Source organism: Sceloporus occidentalis, unplaced genomic scaffold, assembly GCF_023333645.1.
Source record: "Sceloporus occidentalis isolate IW3139 unplaced genomic scaffold, rSceOcc1.0.p SCAF_37, whole genome shotgun sequence".
Lineage (NCBI taxonomy): Eukaryota > Metazoa > Chordata > Lepidosauria > Squamata > Phrynosomatidae > Sceloporus > Sceloporus occidentalis.
The window spans coordinates 200,695-207,172 of NW_028317017.1; positions in this window are offsets into that span (position 1 = coordinate 200,695).

Here is a 6,478-nt window from a genome sequence, read left to right on the forward strand (position 1 = left end):
AAAAAGGAGACAACAGATAAATGCATACTAGGTACATATAAAACATCAAAATCATATAGTGTCCCATGTTTATAGTTTTATTTCAAAGACAGAGAAGGTCAAATTAATGCAGCAGAACCAGCATTCAGCACTGGCTCAAATCCAAAGTGATTCAATGTATAACGCTTCCTCCTGGTTCAATGCAAGACTCAGCATGCACCAAGAGCATAAGTGTTCTATAATTATGGGATAAGAAAGCATCTATATTCACTAGTTAAAACTGCAGACTTCCAAGAAACAAAAAAAAAAAATTCCTAGCCATTTATTGCCTACTTTTTAATCATCCTAGATGTAACCCTCACAACTTCAACGCTTTATACACTTACCTGTTGCTGGGAGAATGATTAAAAACAAAAAACATGAAATGCATCATTGATTGACGTGATTCGAAAGCAAGCATATTCCGACCTTTGTATAGTTACGATAAAGACTAGCCTTGCTTAAGGAAAAAAAACAAGATTACTCATTTCCTCCCTCTCATAGGAAATTCTAAAAATCAATACATCTCAGAATAGCTTCCTACTCACCTACTGTCAATTTTAATACATACTACTAAAGCTTGTTTCCCCGTTCTCTGATGCACAGTTAGTAGGAAGTTAGACTTCACACTTCTGATGCTGTACATAAGCACACAGGATAAGAAACACGCTAACCTTGAAAAGGAAACAAGGATGCTGGCTAACTGGATGTTGAAATCTACGTGAAATCATAAGGTTTTCCCCCCTGGAGTTTTCTTTGATCTCATATCATACAAGCGTAGCCATTAATACAAAGAATTCACGACGTAGAAGGCTATAAAACTGCACAGTACGTACCAGATTCCGTGCTTGCTGCTCCTACCTCCGGGTGAGACTGCTAACTGGCCTGGACCACTCACCCCACTAGCATCTCTGTGCTGCTGCCTCCTCCCTGCAATAACATGCCACCCGAGGCTCCGCCCACTGCATGTAAGCCCCAGACTGTACGTGCAGCTGAACACGAGCACGTCAGATGGAGAGAGAGCGACAGTCACACAGTTCTAGATGTACAGACCCATTCATCTCACACACAAGGAGACAGAGCATTTCAGCTGCCCCCTGTGCCCACACAATGCATGTGATGGCTTTAAACTTCTCCACCTAACTGGAAACACACAAATGCTGAATGCAGCCAGGTGCAACCAGAGCACGCCACACGTTCTAGATTTAAAGTAAATCATCTTACCATTAACCTTTAATGATACAGAGAGGTGGAATCCTTCTATACTCAATATTCATGACATTTGCACTAAAATAACTGTTGTCATAGCAGAGCTTCCATGTAAATGTCTTTTTCCTGGATTTGCTTCAAATAGACAGCAATGCTGGAAACCTGCACATTACCATGTATTGCACGTACATGACCAGCTTCCCCACGCTTCATACATATCATTTATGACTACATAAAAAACCTCCTACTCCACCAGAGGATATTACTCAGCTTTTCCGTTGGATTTCAGACAGGAAGTACCTGACTAAGCAAGGAACCTTTTGGTATTCATTTTCTTTTTATTAAGTGAATGTGGCAAGAGTATGGTGAAAATAATGAAAATCTTGTACAAGGCTATATTTTCAGGGAAATACAAGCAGGGTATTAACTCATACGGGTGGATAAGAAGAAAATATTTATAGGATCTATACTTTTGAGATGATACGTTTCTAAGAAAACTAAATGATAGATGAATTAAAGAAAGAAAAAAAAAATCAGTGTGAATGTATTTTTTGCCTGGTTGTACAAAGCCAATTCAAACAGAATTTTAAGTGCCATCATTCTAGAATAAAGTGCATGATAAAAATGTTTGTTATCCAATAAAGGGTTAGTCGCTTAGATGATTTTACACAACACTGACATGAAGCCTTTAAAGGGGAAATATACAATGTATACCTTTAAATTATTTGTAGAAGGTATTTTTCAGATAACCCTCCTTTTCTAGAGATACAACTTACACTGATAACAACTTGACCTCTACAATCTTAAGGACAAATGCATCATCCCTCGAGGCAAGTATGCGCCTGTTATTTTAAACATTCATCGATCAGTAAGTAGAAAAAAAACAAAACACTAGGATAGCTTGAAATAGCTTGCCAATAACCTATGGCATTGCCCCAAAAGGCTACACTTCTATATGCAGTATGTGGACTCTGTAGCTCCCTTATGTTAGCGCAGAGCATATCTACACTGACGTGAGAGAAACATCAACTGAGCCGGACTGCCATAGTAAAGATTTCAGTGCTGTGTCATCTTTAGCAAACATGCGAGGGACTCTTGTGGCCCTCCTATTGCATTGATAATGCAGCCACCGTTTCCCATAATTTAGCTCGTTAAATCATGGGTGCCACCTGTCATCAGGTCAACGAGGCATTCCTTAGCAAGAGCGATGCCGCATTGCAACGGACTCTAACATGACCCTTGAAAAGGACACAGGGCGTCTTCAAGCAGAGTGCTTAATATAGCTGCTCTATAGATATCTGTAACTCCAAATAACATGGCCTAAGTGAGGGGAGGAGGGGCAGAATATATGCCATTACACCCACATCATCCTTTGCCAGAAAGCAGGTTCTGCAGCCGTACCGTAAATAAGTTCAAACATTACCCGAGCAAATAGAAAGGGAAAAAACAAATTGAGGTCCTGAGTAAAGTGAATTTTGGAGCATTGTTACTGCAGCCATCAACAAAGTATATTATATTATGGATATTACATATGGTTATTCAGACCGCATAAGGTGGATATGTTGCTTCCTACTGGCCACATGTAACTGGCAAAAGAGGGGGGGGGGTATGGAGAGAAGGATTTACCTACATACCAGAAGGGAAGAGGGAAATGAACACATTTTTGGAGACATTTCCCTACTAAATACACGTGAATATTAGGCTGCAACATGCTTTATAAATGCTTCGGTTTGTCTTGGCAGAGTTTGCTGTGTTTTATTGTGCAATAACTGACAATATGGATTTTAATAGATACCAATAAAACATGGAAGGTAGACCTAAACGAGACGTTTAGCATTTACACTGAAAGCTATATGCTTCAAAGCATTGATACAACCCAAGTTCTTATCTAAATGTTTTATTTAGGCGTGTTCATACTCTGTGCGTGTAACAGTGGATACCTACAATTAAGAACATGCCTCAAAAGCATTCATTAGAACATAAAAGGATTAAAAGGGGTGTGTCAACTCAGCATGCGCAATCAACATGCTACAAGAGTTTGTGATGTGATATATATATTGGTTTGTCTTAGGCTGTCAATTCTAGCTTTGTCAGATCCTTTGAATGTATGTACTATAAGAAGCACGGTGTAAATTGTTGGTATTAAACAGACTAGCAGGTGATTTATAAAACACTCCAACATAATTGCTCTGTCAAAAATTATTATTAGTGTGTTACCACTTACCAGATATATTTCCTGTGTACTGGATGTGAAATTGCACAGTCATCTATAGGAACGACTATTCAATACTTACCGCTCACATTAAACATATGTAGGTAGAGAACATACGATGGCTTACTCAAATAAAACCGCTTTCAAAGAAACACTAGACTTACGACCGCTCCAAGTATTGGTGCAATGATGGACCCGTAGACACAGGCCCCCAAAGCATACACTACGTTATAGAGCACATTTACGTGGAGCTTTCTGGAAGTAGACCCACCATAATCAAGGTCAGATGGGACTTGTGTTATCACGGGTACCCCAATACTTCCGCGATTGCAGCACGCCTACATACAGCAGCCACATCACCATGGCAACTAGTGTTACCACATCTCTTAGAAGGGAGTAACCATCTTTAAAAACTGCATCACTATTTACACTGGGTTATATATATATATATATATATATATATATATATTTTACACACACGTACTTATAAAATTACAAATATAATGACGCATTTAGAACACAGAAATATAGGGATAGACGTATGAGCGTATTAGTTACATGCATAATGAATTGCTTTCCCATTATCTTCAAACAAAAGAACATAGTACATAAAAATCCCCTCATAATTACGCATCTGTTGCATCGTGGAGACGTCGATAATACAAGATGGGATGCACATAGTACGTTACGTATTAAATGCAGGAAAATGTCAGCCTAAAACCGCTCCCGTATAAGATTATACTGCCCTACTAAAGCGGGAAGCCCTCATGAGCATACATAGCGGTAAATGGCTCGTTACCTTCAGTTATGGGTGTGTAGAGCAATTACACAACAAGCAACACTCCCTCTTTCTCCTCGCCCGTCTGACAGTTGCCGGCTACACTGAAACAAGGTGATCTCTGCAGCGCCACATCACTGCCCTCACCTGCCGCACTGATCCTTGCGCCGCCCCTATTTAAGCAAAAACCTTCCCTTAAAATTGCGATTTCCCAACCGTTCCATGTCCTTGCAGCATATGACATGTTCAAAAGTTTCACTGGTTCGTGATCACGAAAATATTACTGAGAATTATGAAGTGGAACTACATTTTTTTCGGCGGAAGATTACTTTAATTCTATTATCACGCAGTGACGCATTTTCTTTACTGGCCAATCATAAGATGCATTGGAAGCATCTGCTGGTTGCGTGCAGAGCCGCAAGAGCGCGCGTGCTATTTCTGACAGAGTGCCATCGGGGAACCGAGTTGTTTAATGCCGCCCACTGTGGAAATTTGGTACTGCGCGGCTGGGTGGACGATAGTCAGGCCTTGAAAAAATTTGCAACAAGGAAAAGATAATTCTCAGAATAAGAAATGTTACTAGTCCGCTCAATTACAGGAGCAGCAGGACTTAACGAGTCCACTTGTTTCTACTCAGTCAGGAGCTAGTGGGAACAGGGGAGGCTGATGTCTAAACCCAGTCAAGTGACGCAGTATTGTTTTTTATTTAAATAGTGCTGACAATTAACGCAGTACTTTTTACAATACATACGTTCAAAGGGTATGACAAAACTAAAACGGATTAAGACCAACCCTTACATTGGGTAAAGAGGGCCCTGCTTGCAAGCTTACAATCGAGAGGAAAATTTAAGGGCCCGCAGTCCCATAATTTGTAGGGATTTTACTTTGGAAGAAATGGTGCCATAATACCTTGTTGCTCTGGCCACCATGATGGAGTTGGAAATCAAAATAAAAAGCCATTTTGGGAAAGTGCTGTATGTGTATAATTTTGTATTTTATTGGTTATGGATAATACTAATCAAGAATAGGTAGGTGTGAGAAATTACTAAAACAAAATTGAAATATACATCACCTTTAATTTTTTAGGGATAAGTTTGGTAACAAGAAGGAGAGCAGAGTGTCCCCAGAAATTAGTAGGCCACAGCCTTTAATTAAGGGCAGCCAAGTCTATTGCCCTTCTTATTATAAGTACTCCCTTGAGTTGGATTTTTTTTCTCTGGCCATACTGATATAAAGCTATTGTAAAACCAGCAGCAGGCATAAATGTTCCTCAATCAGGAAAATGACACTAGTGCAATTTAAACCATTATTGTTTTACTCTGGGCCCAGCTCACTGTTGTGTGGGAAATCGAGTAATACAATGCTGCATGTCTTAAAATTACCTTTTTTTTTAATGGGCTATTTACAAACTTATGTATCAATTCTGTGATGCACTGGATTGAATTTACCACATATTGGTTCATATTCTGATTTCAGCTGCTTTGCTTAAAATATTAGAAGCATATGCCCTGCACAGCTGACATAATGTGCCAGTGTTACATGTGGTGGGCAGTGCTATGATGTCATATCATGAATCATCCACACAGTACCCATTAATGTACATGAGCAAGCCTGTTTCCCACCTACTGTCAGGACTTGTCCAATTTACAAAAACATGTTCATTCACTGTAGTACCAAGAAGGAAGGTATTTTAACAGTACCTCTCATTGAATTATATTATAGAGGTTCATAATAATGGATTGTAAATCAAAATATTTCCATCTCTTAATTTTGTAACAGTTCTATTGTAAGTAATAATGTGATATGCTGTTGCAAAATACAAAACCATATGTACATTTAAGATAATTTTTTTTCTACTTTTGAAAACTATAAATACAATGTTACCCTTATTGCCTCACATACAGTACAATATTATATAATATTGCATTACATTAATTAATTTATAGTTTGCTAGCAGATTCTATAACACTATTATAATAGGAGAAAATTACCAATACTATTAAAAATGCTAATATACAAAATTGACAATAACATTGACAGATGTAAAGAACTACTGGTACAGAAGGAGAAGAGGACCCTGGTCTTCTGAGCTTACAGTCTATTAGGGGGTTGAGGGAAAATGAAGCAGGAGAGTGCCTACTTGGGTGAGGAAGATTTGATAGTAGCGAGGGTGATGTGGAGAAGTCAGTGCCCTGGAGATCTCAAAAATGGGGAGCATTAACTTATTTTATTCAGGATACAGGTTAAAGGTATTAGGAGGG